This window comes from Anomaloglossus baeobatrachus, unplaced genomic scaffold, assembly GCF_048569485.1.
Source record: "Anomaloglossus baeobatrachus isolate aAnoBae1 unplaced genomic scaffold, aAnoBae1.hap1 Scaffold_115, whole genome shotgun sequence".
NCBI classification, from domain to species: domain Eukaryota; kingdom Metazoa; phylum Chordata; class Amphibia; order Anura; family Aromobatidae; genus Anomaloglossus; species Anomaloglossus baeobatrachus.
In genome coordinates, this window is record NW_027441885.1 from 505,827 (window position 1) to 526,110 (window position 20,284).

General features: G+C 47.1%; 2 pseudogenes; one reads left to right on the forward strand and one right to left on the reverse strand.

The window, feature by feature from the left end:
• Positions 1–2,126: 2,126 nt before the first annotated feature.
• LOC142260490 (U2 spliceosomal RNA) lies at positions 2,127–2,333 on the reverse strand (annotated as a pseudogene).
• A 14,237-nt stretch (positions 2,334–16,570) lies between these two features.
• On the forward strand, positions 16,571–16,778 carry LOC142260499 (U2 spliceosomal RNA; annotated as a pseudogene).
• Positions 16,779–20,284: the final 3,506 nt, after the last annotated feature.

Genomic DNA, 20,284 nt, shown 5'->3' on the forward strand with positions numbered 1-20,284 from the left:
TGTAAATAAAAATGTTTGTTGGCTTGACACCGTTACCGCCTCCGGAGAGGCTGATTTGGGAGGATGGGCCTGGAGGAAAGGGATGGCCTAGGCCCGCCACTACCGTAACCGGTGGCGATCCTCCGGGGGTTCAGGGGTCCCCTTGGACGTGGGCCCCCTGAAAGAGACAGAACCCGCTCGGGCAACTTGGTGCTGGACTGGGGTCAAGGGGTGCTGCCCGCTTCTTAGGGGCAGCATCAGGGCCAGGTTGTTTGGGTGGGAGAAGAGCGGAAGCTGTACCGTTGTAAAATGTTTATGATGCTTTTACATGTTTTACCGTTTTATTCTTTTTCAGTTGTGAAAATAAAACCGGTGATGGACGGGCAGCCCGCGGACGGTCTGCATTTTACTATAGGGGAATGTGGCGCCCTGGACAAGCCAGGTCCTCACAGGTACTACACCAACACACTCTACACTCCGGCTAGGCACACCGAAGCTAAACACAAATCCTAGTTGCCTTCCTCCAGGGGCTGATGTCCACACCAGGGGGTGGGCCAGGCGGTTGATCCCACCCACCGAGGAGTTCACAGTCCTGGAGGCGGGAAAAGGAGTCAGATTAGAGATCAGTTTTGGAGTTAGAGAAGTGAAGAGGAGAGGAGACTGACCATGTCCGGGTGTGTGGCCCGGGCACTCAGCAAGGTTGGCAGACGGTGGTGACCTTCTGCAGGAGAGGCTGATTGGAGTGAACCGTACGGACCGGGGATGGGCGGTGGCCCGCCGGTACCAGATCGGGGAGTGAAGAGAAGCCAGCACCATCCGGCAGGGCCTACGGACCCCGACCAGGCTAGGAGTCGCCGTAAAACCGGTCAAATCCGTTAGCGACAGGAACCTCCAGGGTTTCCCAGCAGTCAAGACCCGATTGAAGGCAACAGCTCACACCGTAGAGGGAAGCACAGTCACCGCCAAGGCTACAGTTCCCAGGGCCAGAGCCTGCGGGCAAAAGGGGCTCCCTCAGCATCCATCCAAGCTGGGGAGCGGGTTACCGGTGGGAAGCCCGCTAGATTTTGGGGGAATAAAAGGGGTCCAACACCACATCCCCACAGGTGCACACCCACCCATCAAAGAGAGCTATAAGCCAATACCACCTTCACATTGCCAGTGTACCAAGGACATGTTGAGCAACATGAAGGCGGCTGGGGTTATCCGTGACAGTTGTAGCCTTTGGGCAGCTCTGTTGATCCTGTTAAAAAAGAAGGACGGCACCACTCCCCGTATTGAGGAATCGCTAGCTGCATTGAGAACTGCAAATTATTTTTCTACCCTTGATCTCACTAGTCACTATTGGCAAGTGTCCGTTGCTGAGGCAGACCGGGAGAAGACCGCCTTCGCCACCCCTATGGGTCTCTGCGAGTTCAAAAGCATGCCCTTCGAGCTGTGCAATGCGCCAGGAACCTTCCAGAGGCTGATGGAATGCTGCTTGGGACAAGATTTTAGGGTGTATAAAAAGGGAGATTATATCCCGTGATCCCAACGTATTGTTACACCTCTATAAATCACTTGTAAGGCTACATCTGGAATATGGGAACCAGTTTTGGGCTCCACATTTTAAAAAGGACATTCAGAAGTTAGAGTCAGTTCAAAGGTGGGCAACTAGACTACTACAAGGAATGGAAGGCCTCCCATATGATGACAAGTTGAAAAAGTTATTAAGTGATTATTGGCTGCAATGGGGCTTTCTGGCTGGTGCCAGCCTCTATTCTTAGCACACAGGAACCACAATCCCTACACCATGCTTCAATGGATTCTCTCATCCCAGCCCAGTAAAACTACATATTTTACACAGTCATAAGCAGCCAAAAGGGATCTATTCTATTCAATTGCAAATGATCTAGATAAGACTGAGAATAAGATACTGCACGGGACATAGCAGAGTTGGTCAAGTTGAGTGGAGATGAGTTTGCTATTTGGCACAGCTTTTTGCATCAATAAAGCAAGTAAAAGGTGTGAAAGATAAAAAAAAGGGTGAAAGTGTGAAAAGTGAATTGGCCAAATTGAGGTGCATATAAAGTTTTTGCTTTCTTTCAATTCACTAATGGGGCTCATTTGAATCAGGTGAATTGAGTTCTGCTTTTGGAAACTGGGTTAAGAAGGGGTGCACCGGTCCTGGAGGTACTGCAATACCAGGTCAATGCGTGGAGTGGACAGAGCAAGATTTTTTCCATCTCCTTGTTCTAAAAATCCATTTAATATATGGTCCCCAGAGAGGGGACGTATCAGATATTAAACTGATAAGAACATATTTAATTTTTTTTTTTTTCTGTTTATCAGTAGGACTTCAAAATAACAAAGGTGATCGCCTCCCGTTGCCTGGGAACCGTCCAGGCACAAGAGGGCTATGTGTCACCAGAAGGCGCACACACTTCCTCAAGGCCGGCAGACGTGCAATCCCAGGCACCTTCCAGTACCGACCAAGGTAGCGTCCTCCGAAACTACACTTGATCTTAGCCAAAAGGCCGAGAAGCTATAACCCGAATTGGTTACGGCCTTGAGTGGCACCCTGGCCTATACCGGACACATCTTAGGGAGAGGGAGACAAACCCACGCCTACAGAAGACATTTTGTCACCCAAGCCAACCCTTGAAAAGGCTGTTTTGCAGAGCAAAAACAAGAAGAATGGTGCTTTTTGCAGCCGCCGCCCACTGCAATGAATCTGAATAACTCCTCCTTTTGGACACAAGCACCTCCCCTCCCCCTTGCAGTCTTTCCAATTCATGATACAAAAAGACGGACGGACAGGACAGGACAGGACAGGCTGCCTGACTTTCCGTCACTGCCACCCTTTGCCATCCTTGCCCGTAGAAAGCCCTTTCATCATCCCCAAACTCTAATCTTTTCCCTTCCCTTCCCAGATGCGTCTCACTCCCTTTCATTAGGAAGTGAGCGCAGCCTTTTCTCCGTTCTGCACATGCGCGACGTTAAACACAAATGCGCAGGCGTGCGTTCCATTACCCTCACTGCATTCCACTCCCATACAGGAAGTGGGCGCAGTTATTACTACGGTCGCACATAAAAGAACCCACGGCCACCACTGCACATAGCTGACTCCACCACAGGACACCCACTTCTACACCAACGCAGGTAAGACAGGATCGGCACCTCTATGCTCCCGTTACAATCAGGCTCAGTCACCATGTGATAACGCTCTCAACTCTTTAGTTGCAGGCTCCCCTTGCTTCACCTCCACTGGCTGTGCTGCCATTTCCTCTCCCACCTGGAAGGTATACTTTATTCCACTATTTTCCTGTTTCTCTCTTCCCCCTTTTCCCATAACCTACTTTTATCTGCATTTGTGGGGTATCTATATGCTATTTACATCATAGTTTTATTCATTAATATGGAAGGGAAGAGTGCCCATGAGAGTGTTGAACTGCGGAGAGCAAGAGATTAAGCTGCTCCGATTTGCCACCATTGATAAGCTGTTCTCAGTAGATACACATGCTATCCAAACAGCAGCATCCACCATTGCTTCAGCCCACCCATTCAGTGACAGCTCACCAAGTCAGCCAGAGGAGTGGTGTAAGGAATTACACGTAGGCACTGACTCCACACCTTCACATCACAAGAAGGGGGTCTACAGGCTAGTGCAAGAATACGAGCAAGTCTTCAGCAAACATCCGCTAGACTTTTGAAGAATAAAAGGGGTCAAACACTACATCCCCACAAGTGCACACCCACCCATCAAAGAGAGATATAAGCCAAAACTACCTGCACATTACCAGTGTACCAAGGACATGTTGAGCAACATGAAGGAGGCTGGGGTTATCCGTGACAGTTGTAGCCTCTGGGCAGCTCCGTTGGTCCTGTTAAAGAAGAAGGACAGCACCACTCCCCTGTATTGAGGAATAGCTAGCTGCATTGAGAACTGCAAATTATTTTTCTACCCTTGATCTCACTAGTCGCTATTGGCAAGTGTCCGTTGCTGAGGCAGACCGGGAGAAGACCGCCTTTGCCACCCCGATGGGTCTCTGCGAGTTCAAAAGCATGCCCTTCGAGCTGTGCAATTTGCCAGGAACCTTCCAGAGGCTGATGGAATGCTGCTTGGGACACCGAAACTTTGAAACGGTACTGCTATACCTTTATGATGTTATTGTTTATTCTAAAGCAAACAAGATTTTAGGGTGTATAAAAAGGGAGATTAGATCCGGTGATCCCAACGTATTGTTACCCCTCTATAAATCACTTGTAAGGCCACATCTGGAATATGGGGTAAAGTCCTGAGCAGGTTGATAACCATTGGTTTGAGCATGGTAGGGTGTAGTGCGCATCTTCCTGCATCGGTAAAAGCTGCAGAAGTCCTTGAAGATTTCCGCTTCAAAGGCTGTGCCTTGATCTGTGAGGACTCTCTCTGAGTAGCCATGAGGTCTGCATAAGTGTGCTTGGAAGACCTTCGCTGCAGTATGGGCCATTAGATCTTTGACTTGTACCACAACCATAAATCTCGAGTAGTTGTCTACCATCGTAAGTGCATACGTGAGCTCGCCTCGATATTCTGCAACAAAACTCCCTTTTTCGATTTCAGTTTCAGCAAACACTCCTCTTCCTGTAGAAAATATTTATCATTACCTAAGACAGTCATTCTAATGCATGACAATATTAAGGCAATTTAGTTAAAACTTGTTTTAACTCACCTTTAAGGGGATTGATGTATTTCATGGTCAATCCAGGTTTGTCAGTGATGGCACTGACATAATGTATGGCGTCTTTTTCGGGCGTTATCCTTTGCCTTTTCATTGTGAAAATCCAGTTGCCTATATCAAAGCAAATTCTACTACTTGTAAAGTATGCAGAAAATGAAATGTAGAACATATAACATCAACTGCTTAGGAACGCATCATAGGTTAGTACTTAAAAGGATATTGTCATGTTCTAGTCATAATGCAAGCTGGACATTTTTCATGTTACCCTGTAATCGCCGGCCTGTTCTAATGCTCACAAGCCAAGATATAGGCTCAGCTGCTAAGGCTTCCCTCTGCCTTCTGAATGAAACTTGAATATGTCTGGGTCACTGTGTATATAGCAGGTGCTCAGAAAAAATAAGAGTCAATTCAATAGAAATAGCTCTGGCACACTATAGTGATCAATAACGTAAGAAAAGAACTCTTGGAATGCTGAAAATTCTTTATTTGTGCAAAAGGATAATTCATCCAACGTTTCGACCTTGTTTTTAGGTCTTTATCAAGGATAAAGTTATCTAAGATCATAAAGGGTTACAAAACCATATAAACACGTAATTAGTACATAGTACAACATAACAGTACAATATATTGCTACTTGAGAGTACAATGGGTCAAATGACCATGATGCACATACAAAAAATGTTTCCAAAGCCATAGTGAAAACATTTGTACTGAGGAAAGAAAATTTCCACATGACCTATCTGGAGAAACATTCTGGATCAAACAACCAAAAATAGTCAAGCAGGTAAATACACACCTATATGGATAACAGGATGATATGTGTTCAATTGTATAGCGTCATTGCCATTAAGGTACAAATGGAAAACTTGCAATCCTATATAGTGAAGGAAATGAACACATATCATATCAAAGAACACAGGAACATGGGTGTGAGAAAAACCTCAATGTTTATACTTTGTTCTTTATAATGGTGTGAACATGTATATGTCTCAGTACCTTATGCACTTGAGAATTCTAGTGAGTAGATCATGAAAGCCTATTTCGGAACTGGAATCGGTAAATAATTGTAGGTGGAATCTAAATGAAAAGATGGTACAAGTGTTATCATGACACGTGGGCTATAACACAATGGACCGTGTGACAAAGAAGAAAGGAGAGAAAGAAGAGGAAGAAAATGCAACTACCTGTAACATTACGTGATAGTCACTGGTAAGTATCACTTGACAATTCAAATGAAAAAGGATTCCTTTATTAAAGGGTTCTCAGTCGCCTCAGGATCATGAAATACTAGGGTAAATGATATGAGAATGGGTAAGAAGCACCACTAAAGGAAATATGAGATGCAGGACATATATCTATAAACCCCTGAACTACATGATAGAAATAAAAAGAAGAAAAAAGAAAAAAAAGAAGAAAGAAGAAGAACACATAGAATGCGGAAAGAGAATGGGTACAACTACCTGAGTTACTGCAGGGAGGCCCCTGGTTGGTATTGTGAGGGTTAGTGGAATTCCTTCACTGAAGGGTTCTCAGTTGCCTCAGGTTCGTGAAAAATGCTATAGACAAATAATGCCCGGAGAAAAGGGGTTCATATACAGCGAATAATGGTAATACAAGGTACATGTGTCACATGTAATAGTATATATATATATATTGTACTGTCAGGGACAGGCGGTCGGGCAGACCCAGGAGGTGGATCCACTGGGCCGAACTCTAAGATGGTGGTAAGGAGTCCGGTAGCTGAAGCACTATGGGCAGCAGAACAGTCCGTGCAAGTGGGTGTAACGGAGAAGTCCCTGGGACCACGGAGTCACAGATGGTAGTCCGGGTGACGTAGCTCAGGTTCGGAAGCCGAGATGATGTCAGGCGGGGTCCGGAACCTTTGGAGCGAGATGACGGGTCACCGCAGGGATCCGAGATGGTACGGACTGTCAGATGGCAGACGGACAGCGTGCGGGGTTCGGGATTCAGCAGGACCGGATGGCGAGGCAGGATCAGCTCTAGAAGAGAGATACGTGAGTATGGCAAGAAGACACAAGGAGACCTGACTCCTAGCTTGGAAAACACGAAGATCAGGCCCCGCCCCCTTGGACAACAAACCCCTTTATACCCTGTACCTGTTTAGCCTCATTTCCTGTTAATGGACGCTGGCCCTTTAAGAAAGGGTCAGTGACCGCGCGCGCGCCCTAATGCGCATGCGCGCAGCCCGGGTGCCAGAAGCCAGGGAAGGAAGCTGAGAGGAGGACGCAGGGGAGCCGGCCAGGGCCTGGGAAGCCGTCGGGCGCCGGGATCGGAGACCAGGGGACCTGGGAAGGACGGGCACCGGAGGCTGGAGAGCGGGGAGCGTGGCAGGTGAGCCGGGGAGCGGGGATGAGGACCCGGGGAGCGGGGCAGAGGACCCGGGGAGGGGAGCCGAGGACCCGGGGAGCGTGACATGTACTAAGCTCTACACCAGAAATAGAAAGTAGTCCCTCTGCCTTCTGTCTAGGTGCCCTGAGTTATGTCCTGTAAACTGTCACAGGGACCCAGACACACATGTGTAGTAGGGGAATATCCCTGCTGAGATGCCAGTGCTAGAGCACTCGTTTGCTGTGGAGTTGAACGCTATGTGAGCAGTTCTTACCTTCAATGAGCAGAAGTCTCTTTTTTCAGATTTCAATATCTCTGTGGGTATCTGGCATAAATATGGAATACTCTTTACTGCTAAGACCCTGTACACCACTCCCACTAAAGGGGGCTTTACACGCTGCGACATCGCTAATGCGGAGTCGTTGGGGTCACGGAATTTGTGACGCACATCCGGCCGCATTAGCGATGTTGCTGCGTGTGACACCGATGAGCGATTTTGCATCGCTGCAAAAACGTGCAAAATCGCTCATCGGTGACATGGGTCTCCATTCTCGATTATCGTTACTGCAGCAGTAGCGATGTAGTTCGTCGCTCCTGCGGCAGCACACATCGCTCCGTGTGACACCGCTGAAACGAGGAACCTCTCCTTACCTGCCTCCCAGCCGCTATGAGGAAGGAAGGAGGTGGGCGGGATGTTCCGGCCACTCATCTCCGCCCCTCCGCTGCTATTGGGCGGTCGCTCAGTGACGTCGCTGTGACGCCGCACGGACCGCCCCCTTAGAAAGGAGGCGGTTCGCCGGTCACAGCGACGTCGCCGGGCAGGTAAGTATGTGTGACGGGTCTGGTCGGTGTTGTGCAGCATGGGCAGCGATTTGCCCGTGTCGCGCAACAGATGGGGGCGGGTATCCACACTAGCGATATCGGGACCGATATCGCAGTGTGTAAAGTAGCCTTTAATAAACTGTGTAAAGGATTTTAAGTAAAAATCCACAATAAACCAGCGCTAGATGGGTTTTTATAATTTTATTAATAGACCACAAATAAAACATTTTTTGCTATCCTTGTTTCAAGACAGAGTATTTGATAATATACAATACACTGATTATTACTAAAACCAAGGACCACATAAAACAAGGACCACATAAAGTAAAAAATGAAAGTAATGAGAATAAAATTCTTTTGTATAACCAATTAACTTCGAGGTGATACAATATTCACATTGATTTAGTTTTACCAGTCTAATGTAATGCCCCGGCCGGTGGCATATATTTTGTTTGGTTAATAATTTAGACTTATACAATGAAAGATGTACTATACCACCCCTGGCTAACTTACAAGTTTTAAGTTGTACAATATAAGTTTGCGACGTTATATTCGCCCCCAGGGCCTGGGGGAATAAACCTCACAACAACTTGACCGCAAAAAACACCCCGGATTTCTCCGTTGATTAGGCTGGAACCGCTATGTACAGGATTGACCTGTTAGACTTCCAGAGCGGACGTTTTGAGGCCAGTGGCCGCGACTAGTGCTGGCTCTGGGGGAGATGTATGGTTACCGACATCCCTCTTTACAGAGCCTTTATAACACTTCACAAGGCCACAAACCAGCCGGTCCCGTATTCTCCCAAATGTACTTTCGAAATCAAGCAGTACGAAGCCACTGAAAGCACCAAGATGTTGGCTGCGGACAACAATAAGATCAGCGGTAACTACTCAGCCTCTCCAGCGGGCAGTCCAGACCGTATCCAGTGTCAGCTGACTGATTCCACACAGGAGGAAGTTGCTTGGCAGGTTAGCACCACACAAGGCTCCGATCCGCTTCCAAACGAGCAATGCAGAACCGCTGGAGGTACCAATGTATCCTGGTTGCAGACAAAGGAAATGTCAGCGGTAACCTCTCAACCTCTCCAGCAGGCAATCCGTACCGTGTCCAGTGGAAGCCGGTTGATTCCACACGAGGGAGAGATTACTTGGCAGGTTATCACCGCACAGGTGAGGTAGGCAAAAACAGAGTCCTGATCCGACGCGCGTTTCGGGGGCGTGTAACGGCCCCCTTCCTCAAGGATAACTCAGCTGTTGCCTAGAGCACTATTTATGCATATATTTAATTGGTTATAATTTGCATAAAATTAAACAATGTTTAAATTCAACCAACATTCAATGACCACTACATATATCAATTTGTGAAAGACCGTTCATAATAGCCATATAATATAATTATGTGCAAAGGTTTTTCTAAAGGTTTTTCTAAAAAGACCTATATATAGCCTTGCTTGTATCATCATATACTGGGAAGACAATGTGTATATATGCATATGCTTTTTTTCAACAATAAATTTAACAAAAGGACATCATAAAGGTGTAATATAAATTTGCTATAATATGAAAAACCCCTTATATCTACATCAACCTTGGGCAAGTGAAGCACCAATTTTAATATATATTATGCATATATACACATATATCTCCATGACAATCGCTTTTTTTTTTTTTTTTTTTTTTCCTTCTCTCCGTATTATTATCAGTACCTATTACTCCTCTACCTATAAAAATATAAATTAATTAAAAGCAAACAGTTCTATATCATTATTGAGTCCATATGGTTTCAAGGTGTTCAATTCAAAAATCCATTGGCTTTCTGCTCGTGACATTTTTTTAATGAAATCGCCACCTCTCCAATCCTTAGTTATTTTTTGTACGCCCCATACTTGGGATCCTTTAAAGGACCCTCCATGTTTTAACACATAATGTCTGGATAGGGGGTGCTTAGTACATTTATTTTTAACACTTCTAATGTGCTCACCCACCCTTTTCCATAGGGGTCTAATAGTTCTCCCAATGTATTTTTTCTGACAGGGACATTGAATGCAATATACTACTCCCTTTGATTGACATGTAATAAATTCTCTAATCATGACTTCTGACTGCCCCTGTAAGAAGGATTTCCGTGAAATATTTTTTGTATTCTTACATACTATACAGCTTTTGCATGGAAAAAAACCTTTCAGGCCAAATAATCCTCCCTTATTAGGTGCTGTAAGATTACGTATGGTGGGTGCCACTAAATTGCCAATATTGTTTGCCTTCCTATATATGAATATAACGTCGCAAACTTGTACATAAATATTGTACAACTTAAAACTTGTAAGTTAGCCAGGGGTGGTATAGTACATCTTTCATTGTATAAGTCTAAATTATTAACCAAACAAAATATATGCCACCGGCCGGGGCATTACATTAGACTGGTAAAACTAAATCAATGTGAATATTGTATCACCTCGAAGTTAATTGGTTATACAAAAGAATTTTATTCTCATTACGTTCATTTTTTATTTTATGTGGTCCTTGTTTTATGTGGTCCTTGGTTTTAGTAATAATCAGTGTATTGTATATTATCAAATACTCTGTCTTGAAACAAGGATAGCAAAACATTTTTTATTTGTGGTCTATTAATAAAATTATAAAAACCCATCTAGCGCTGGTTTATTGTGGATTTTTACTTAAAATCCTTTACACAGTTTATTAAAGGCTACTTTACACACTGCGATATCGGTCCCGATATCGCTAGTGTAGATACCCGCCCCCATCTGTTGCGCGACACGGGCAAATCGCTGCCCATGCTGCACAACACCGACCAGACCCGTCACACATACTTACCTGCCCGGCGACGTCGCTGTGACCGGCGAACCGCCTCCTTTCTAAGGGGGCGGTCCGTGCGGCGTCACAGCGACGTCACTGAGCGACCGCCCAATAGCAGCGGAGGGGCGGAGATGAGTGGCCGGAACATCCCGCCCACCTCCTTCCTTCCTCATAGCGGCTGGGAGGCAGGTAAGGAGAGGTTCCTCGTTTCTGCGGTGTCACACGGAGCGATGTGTGCTGCCGCAGGAGCGACGAACTACATCGTTACTGCTGCAGTAACGATAATCGAGAATGGAGACCCATGTCACCGATGAGCGATTTTGCACGTTTTTGCAGCGATGCAAAATCGCTCATCGGTGTCACACGCAGCAACATCGCTAATGCGGCCGGATGTGCGTCACAAATTCCGTGACCCCAACGACTCCGCATTAGCGATGTCGCAGCGTGTAAAGCCCCCTTTAGTGGGAGTGGTGTACAGGGTCTTAGCAGTAAAGAGTATTCCATATTTCTGCCAGATACCCACAGAGATATTGAAATCTGAAAAAAGAGACTTCTGCTCATTGAAGGTAAGAACTGCTCACATAGCGTTCAACTCCACAGCAAACGAGTGCTCTAGCACTGGCATCTCAGCAGGGATATTCCCCTACTACACATGTGTGTCTGGGTCCCTGTGACAGTTTACAGGACATAACTCAGGGCACCTAGACAGAAGGCAGAGGGACTACTTTCTATTTCTGGTGTAGAGCTTAGTACAATATATATATATATATACTATTACATGTGACACATGTACCTTGTATTACCATTATTCGCTGTATATGAACCCCTTTTCTCCGGGCATTATTTGTCTATAGCATTTTTCACGAACCTGAGGCAACTGAGAACCCTTCAGTGAAGGAATTCCACTAACCCTCACAATACCAACCAGGGGCCTCCCTGCAGTAACTCAGGTAGTTGTACCCATTCTCTTTCCGCATTCTATGTGTTCTTCTTCTTTCTTCTTTTTTTTCTTTTTTCTTCTTTTTATTTCTATCATGTAGTTCAGGGGTTTATAGATATATGTCCTGCATCTCATATTTCCTTTAGTGGTGCTTCTTACCCATTCTCATATCATTTACCCTAGTATTTCATGATCCTGAGGCGACTGAGAACCCTTTAATAAAGGAATCCTTTTTCACTTGAATTGTCAAGTGATACTTACCAGTGACTATCACGTAATGTTACAGGTAGTTGCATTTTCTTCCTCTTCTTTCTCTCCTTTCTTCTTTGTCACACGGTCCATTGTGTTATAGCCCACGTGTCATGATAACACTTGTACCATCTTTTCATTTAGATTCCACCTACAATTATTTACTGATTCCAGTTCTGAAATAGGCTTTCATGATCTACTCACTAGAATTCTCAAGTGCATAAGGTACTGAGACATATACATGTTCACACCATTATAAAGAACAAAGTATAAACATTGAGGTTTTTCTCACACCCATGTTCCTGTGTTCTTTGATATGATATGTGTTCATTTCCTTCACTATATAGGATTGCAAGTTTTCCATTTGTACCTTAATGGCAATGACGCTATACAATTGAACACATATCATCCTGTTATCCATATAGGTGTGTATTTACCTGCTTGACTATTTTTGGTTGTTTGATCCAGAATGTTTCTCCAGATAGGTCATGTGGAAATTTTCTTTCCTCAGTACAAATGTTTTCACTATGGCTTTGGAAAAATTTTTTGTATGTGCATCATGGTCATTTGACCCATTGTACTCTCAAGTAGCAATATATTGTACTGTTATGTTGTACTATGTACTAATTACGTGTTTATATGGTTTTGTAACCCTTTATGATCTTAGATAACTTTATCCTTGATAAAGACCTAAAAACAAGGTCGAAACGTTGGATGAATTATCCTTTTGCACAAATAAAGAATTTTCAGCATTCCAAGAGTTCTTTTCTTACGTTATTGATCACTATAGTGTGCCAGAGCTATTTCTATTGAATTGACTCTTATTTTTTCTGAGCACCTGCTATATACACAGTGACCCAGACATATTCAAGTTTCATTCAGAAGGCAGAGGGAAGCCTTAGCAGCTGAGCCTATATCTTGGCTTGTGAGCATTAGAACAGGCCGGCGATTACAGGGTAACATGAAAAATGTCCAGCTTGCATTATGACTAGAACATGACAATATCCTTTTAAGTACTAACCTATGATGCGTTCCTAAGCAGTTGATGTTATATGTTCTACATTTCATTTTCTGCATACTTTACAAGTAGTAGAATTTGCTTTGATATAGGCAACTGGATTTTCACAATGAAAAGGCAAAGGATAACGCCCGAAAAAGACGCCATACATTATGTCAGTGCCATCACTGACAAACCTGGATTGACCATGAAATACATCAATCCCCTTAAAGGTGAGTTAAAACAAGTTTTAACTAAATTGCCTTAATATTGTCATGCATTAGAATGACTGTCTTAGGTAATGATAAATATTTTCTACAGGAAGAGGAGTGTTTGCTGAAACTGAAATCGAAAAAGGGAGTTTTGTTGCAGAATATCGAGGCGAGCTCACGTATGCACTTACGATGGTAGACAACTACTCGAGATTTATGGTTGTGGTACAAGTCAAAGATCTAATGGCCCATACTGCAGCGAAGGTCTTCCAAGCACACTTATGCAGACCTCATGGCTACTCAGAGAGAGTCCTCACAGATCAAGGCACAGCCTTTGAAGCGGAAATCTTCAAGGACTTCTGCAGCTTTTACCGATGCAGGAAGATGCGCACTACACCCTACCATGCTCAAACCAATGGTTATCAACCTGTTCAGGACTTTACCCCATATTCCAGATGTGGCCTTACAAGTGATTTATAGAGGGGTAACAATACGTTGGGATCACCGGATCTAATCTCCCTTTTTATACACCCTAAAATCTTGTTTGCTTTAGAATAAACAATAACATCATAAAGGTATAGCAGTACCGTTTCAAAGTTTCGGTGTCCCAAGCAGCATTCCATCAGCCTCTGGAAGGTTCCTGGCAAATTGCACAGCTCGAAGGGCATGCTTTTGAACTCGCAGAGACCCATCGGGGTGGCAAAGGCGGTCTTCTCCCGGTCTGCCTCAGCAACGGACACTTGCCAATAGCGACTAGTGAGATCAAGGGTAGAAAAATAATTTGCAGTTCTCAATGCAGCTAGCTATTCCTCAATACAGGGGAGTGGTGCTGTCCTTCTTCTTTAACAGGACCAACGGAGCTGCCCAGAGGCTACAACTGTCACGGATAACCCCAGCCTCCTTCATGTTGCTCAACATGTCCTTGGTACACTGGTAATGTGCAGGTAGTTTTGGCTTATATCTCTCTTTGATGGGTGGGTGTGCACTTGTGGGGATGTAGTGTTTGACCCCTTTTATTCTTCAAAAGTCTAGCGGATGTTTGCTGAAGACTTGTGTGGCGCCCCTGACCAGGTCAGGCACCACTGAGTACTGCACCCATGCTGGGGACAGTACAATACAGGTAATCCAGAAGGCTGACAGGGGTGTGGAACACAGGCGCATAGTGATCAGGTCTCACACATGTACCCATGAGAGGACCCCTGGGGATCCCAGGAGGGGGCAAGCCTTCACCTTCACTGGAATAGTGGAGGGGGTAGAGCCTCCATCTCCTCTCAAGGGGTGTGGTAAGAGAATCTGGTTGCTAGGTGGCGTAGGCAAGAACAGGAGAGGAGGGGCAGTGAGTCAGTTAGAGCGGAACTCCATAGGGCTCAGTGAGGAGCAGACCTGTGGGGCTGTTGCTGTCTAACAGCGCCCGCGCAGTGGCTATTGACGGGGGAGAACGGTCAACTAGGAGTGCTGCCTGAAAGCCAGCTTCAGCTAGAGAGTGCACGGAGTGGGAAGTAAGGAGACTGCTAGAGAGCACCAGGCCCAACCGGGCGGCAGATCCCGAAGCGAAGATAGATCCAGCTTTCTTCTGCTAAACCTGCCGGTGTGGGGCTCTCAAAGCCCACACCACATCACCACAAAAGCCGCAGCCACGTAACCGCAGTGAGGGCCCATAGGTCATAGGAGGCAAGAGGCTGGAGTGGCCTGGTCCGGGGAACAAGCATACGGCGAACGAAGGGGAGAGAGGCTGCAGCATTTTCCCTGGGCGACCCCCATAGGGACTAAAAGTCGGGGTCACCCCAAACCACCAAGGGCTAAGGAAGGCGAGTCAGTAGTCACCCTCATAAAGTCAGCCTGAAGGATACCTGGTTCCCATCTGGTTCATCTCAGCTACGCCCGGGTTACTCACCCTGCCATCAAATGTGAGTAAAAACCCTAAAAGACATCCTGCCTGTGCGGTCATTCTGCGACTTGTGGTACTACAAACCTACACAGGGCCCTGGGGCTTGCCTCACTCTCAGGAGGCTACTACATCTAACTGCACACACCATCAGCCCCAGGCGACCCTCAACCTGCAGTGGCGGTCCCTACTGGCCGCAATACTGAGAGTGGCGTCACGATCAAAACAGAAGATTTCCTACCAGTGACGGAGATCCAGCAACGTGGAGTCCCTGAAGGTAACGCACCGACACCGACACTACACCTGCGGGGCTTCACATCTGCTCGTATTCTTGCACTAGCCTGTAGACCCCCTTCTTGTGATGTGAAGGTGTGGAGTCAGTGCCTACGTGTAATTCCTTACACCACTCCTCTGGCTGACTTGGTGAGCTGTCACTGAATGGGTGGGCTGAAGCAATGGTGGATGCTGCTGTTTGGATAGCATGTGTATCTACTGAGAACAGCTTATCAATGGTGGCAAATCGGAGCAGCTTAATCTCTTGCTCTCCGCAGTTCAACACTCTCATGGGCACTCTTCCCTTCCATATTAATGAATAAAACTATGATGTAAATAGCATATAGATACCCCACAAATGCAGATAAAAGTAGGTTATGGGAAAAGGGGGAAGAGAGAAACAGGAAAATAGTGGAATAAAGTATACCTTCCAGGTGGGAGAGGAAATGGCAGCACAGCCAGTGGAGGTGAAGCAAGGGGAGCCTGCAACTAAAGAGTTGAGAGCGTTATCACATGGTGACTGAGCCTGATTGTAACGGGAGCATAGAGGTGCCGATCCTGTCTTACCTGCGTTGGTGTAGAAGTGGGTGTCCTGTGGTGGAGTCAGCTATGTGCAGTGGTGGCCGTGGGTTCTTTTATGTGCGACCGTAGTAATAGCTGCGCCCACTTCCTGTATGGGAGTGGAATGCAGTGAGGGTAATGGAACGCACGCCTGCGCATTTGTGTTTAACGTCGCGCATGTGCAGAACGGAGAAAAGGCTGCGCTCACTTCCTAATGAAAGGGAGTGAGACGCATCTGGGAAGAGAAGGGAAAAGATTAGGGTTTGGGGATGATGAAAGGGCTTTCTACGGGCAAGGATGGCAAAGGGTGGCAGTGACGGAAAGTCAGGCAGCCTGTCCTGTCCTGTCCTGTCCGTCCGTCTTTTTGTATCATGAATTGGAAAGACTGCAAGGGGGAGGGGAGGTGCTTGTGTCCAAAAGGAGGAGTTATTCAGATTCATTGCAGTGGGCGGCGGCTGCAAAAAGCACCATTCTTCTTGTTTTTGCTCTGCAAAACAGCCTTTTCAAGGGTTGGCTTGGGTGACAAAATGTCTTCTGTAGGCGTGGGTTTGTCTCCCTCTCCCTAAGATGTGTCCGGTATAGGCCAGGGTGCCACTCAAGGCCGTAACCAATTCGGGTTATAGCTTCTCGGCCTTTTGGCTAAGATCAAGTGTAGTTTCGGAGGATGCTACCTTGGTCGGTACTGGAAGGTGCCTGGGATTGCACGTCTGCCGGCCTTGAGGAAGTGTGTGCGCCTTCTGGTGACACATAGCCCTCTTGTGCCTGGACGGTTCCCAGGCAACGGGAGGCGATCACCTTTGTTATTTTGAAGTCCTACTGATAAACAGAAAAAAAAAAAAAATTAAATCTGTTCTTATCAGTTTAATATCTGATACGTCCCCTCTCTGGGGACCATATATTAAATGGATTTTTAGAACAAGGAGATGGAAAAAATCTTGCTCTGTCCACTGCACGCATTGACCTGGTATTGCAGTACCTCCAGGACCGGTGCACCCCTTCTTAACCCAGTTTCCAAAAGCAGAACTCAATTCACCTGATTCAAATGAGCCCCATTAGTGAATTGAAAGAAAGCAAAAACTTTATATGCACCTCAATTTGGCCAATTCACTTTTCACACTTTCACCCTTTTTTTTATCTTTCACACCTTTTACTTGCTTTATTGATGCAAAAAGCTGTGCCAAATAGCAAACTCATCTCCACTCAACTTGACCAACTCTGCTATGTCCCGTGCAGTATCTTATTCTCAGTCTTATCTAGATCATTTGCAATTGAATAGAATAGATCCCTTTTGGCTGCTTATGACTGTGTAAAATATGTAGTTTTACTGGGCTGGGATGAGAGAATCCATTGAAGCATGGTGTAGGGATTGTGGTTCCTGTGTGCTAAGAAGAGAGGCTGGCACCAGCCAGAAAGCCCCATTGCAGCCAATAATCACTTAATAACTTTTTCAACTTGTCATCATATGGGAGGCCTTCCATTCCTTGTAGTAGTCTAGTTGCCCACCTTTGAACTGACTCTAACTTCTGAATGTCCTTATTAAAATGTGGAGCCCAAAACTGGTTCCCATATTCCAGATGTAGCCTTACAAGTGATTTATAGAGGTGTAACAATACGTTGGGATCACGGGATCTAATCTCCCTTTTTATACACCCTAAAATCTTGTCCCAAGCAGCATTCCATCAGCCTCTGGAAGGTTCCTGGCGCATTGCACAGCTCGAAGGGCATGCTTTTGAACTCGCAGAGACCCATAGGGGTGGCGAAGGCGGTCTTCTCCCGGTCTGCCTCAGCAACGGACACTTGCCAATAGTGACTAGTGAGATCAAGGGTAGAAAAATAATTTGCAGTTCTCAATGCAGCTAGCGATTCCTCAATACGGGGAGTGGTGCCGTCCTTCTTTTTTAACAGGATCAACAGAGCTGCCCAAAGGCTACAACTGTCACGGATAACCCCAGCCGCCTTTATGTTGCTCAACATGTCCTTGGTACACTGGCAATGTGAAGGTGGTATTGGCTTATAGCTCTCTTTGATGGGTGGGTGTGCACCTGTGGGGATGTGGTGTTGGACCCCTTTTATTCCCCCAAAATCTAGCGGGCTTCCCACCGGTAACCCGCTCCCCAGCTTGGATGGATGCTGAGGGAGCCCCTTTTGCCCGCAGGCTCTGGCCTTGGGAACTGTAGCCTTGGCGGTGACTGTGCTTCCCTCTACGGTGTGAGCTGTTGCCTTCAATCGGGTCTTGACTGCTGGGAAACCCTGGAGGTTCCTGTCGCTAACGGATTTGACCGGTTTTACGGCGACTCCTAGCCTGGTCGGGGTCCGTAGGCCCTGCCGGATGGTGCTGGCTTCTCTTCACTCCCCGATCTGGTACCGGCGGGCCACCGCCCATCCCCGGTCCGTACGGTTCACTCCAATCAGCCTCTCCTGCAGAAGGTCACCACCGTCTGCCAACCTTGCTGAGTGCCCGGGCCACACACCCGGACACGGTCAGTCTCCTCTCCTCTTCACTTCTCTAACTCCAAAACTGATCTCTAATCTGACTCCTTTTCCCGCCTCCAGGACTGTGAACTCCTCGGTGGGTGGGATCAACCGCCTGGCCCACCCCCTGGTGTGGACATCAGCCCCTGGAGGAAGGCAACTAGGATTTGTGTTTAGCTTCGGTGTGCCTAGCCGGAGTGTAGAGTGTGTTGGTGTAGTACCTGTGACGACCTGGCTTGTCCAGGGCGCCACATTCCCCTATAGTAAAATGCAGACCGTCCGCGGGCTGCCCGTCCATCACCGGTTTTATTTTCACAACTGAAAAAGAATAAAACGGTAAAACATGTAAAAGCATCATAAACATTTTACAACGGTACAGCTTCCGCTCTTCTCCCACCCAAACAACCTGGCCCTGATGCTGCCCCTAAGAAGCGGGCAGCACCCCTTGACCCCAGTCCAGCACCAAGTTGCCCGAGCGGGTTCTGTGTCTTTCAGGGGGCCCACGTCCAAGGGGACCCCTGAACCCCCGGAGGATCGCCACCGGTTACGGTAGTGGCGGGCCTAGGCCATCCCTTTCCTCCAGGCCCATCCTCCCAAATCAGCCTCTCCGGAGGCGGTAACGGTGTCAAGCCAACAAACATTTTTATTTACATTGCACTAAGTTTGTGGTTGCCCTGCAAGTTCTCGGGCTTGTCCGTAAGCAGTTCCTTACGCAATGGTTGCACAGTCTCTACGGGGACAACAGTTGCCGGCAACGGCCGGTTTAATCACGGTTCAATCAGGTAAACTTCTTTGGTTGATCATCTTTACTTATCATTTAAAACTTTCAAACTGGTACACTCAACACATAAAGCCCCCCCCTTTTAAAGAGTAGTTTCCCTGTACCTAAGTGGGGGTCTACCTAGGTTGGGGCGAGTGGACCTTCGGGGTCCGGTGTCAGTGGTGACAGGCAGTGGGGCAGAGGGAACAGTCAGTTCCTCCTCCCTGCTATCATGTGGGGCAGGCGGAGGCGTAGGGGAGCTGGGTACAGGTACATCCCTGGGCACTGGCTCGCGGTTAACCGTTTCCATCATTTCTTCATCCACGGGTTGTGGGAACAGTATCACTGGAAGGATCACCGCACCGTTCTGTGTAGGCCAGTCTGCTGGAAAATCACCCATCATGGTGTGGATTACCTCTTTTTCCTTCTCCACTGGACTGGGAACTGGAGCCTCATCCGCTACTCTCAATGCTGGTGGGCACTTCTTCAGGTGGTCTCGGGAAACCGTGGCCAAAGTCCCCCCCTGGTCACGGCTGATCTGGTAGGCCTTCCCATTCTCCCATCCTGTGGGCTGGACTACATACGGGGTTTTTTCCCATTGATCATCCAGCTTGTGGGCCCTTCTTTTCCGCTTCAGCACTACATCCCCAGGTTGGAAGGAACCGGCAGGCGCCTTCTTGTTGAAGCACTGCTCCTGTTGTCCCCGACTCCGGCACAAGTTCTTTTCAACATACTCCTGGACCTGTCGGTACTGTGTCCTCCGCCGAGTGTCCCATTCAGCTGTCGACAGGAGTGCTTCTGAAGCTTCCAAGCCCATTTCCAGATCCACTGGTAGCCGGCCGGGACGAGCTCTCATCAGGTATGCTGGAGTGCATTTCGTAGAGCTGGAAGGGATGTTGTTGTACATATCGACCAGGTCAGGTAGCTTCTCCAGCCACAGGTTCCGCTCTTCCAGTGGTAACGTCTTGAGGAGGCCCAGGACCAAGTGGTTCATCTTTTCACAAATGCCATTGGTTTGGGCGTGGTAAGGCGTGGTCCGGATTTTCTTGCAGCCGTACAACTGGCAGAATTCCTGGAATACCTCTGCTTCAAAGGCCGGACCCTGGTCGGTAAGCACCCTCTCCGGGTACCAATGCGGTCAACAGAAATAAGCCTGGAAAGCCTTAGCAGCGGTGCGGCCGGTTAAGTACTTAACTGGGACAACCACCAGGAACCTCGAGTAGTGGTCTACGATGGTCAGAGCGTAGGTGTACCCACTTCGGCTGGGGGTGA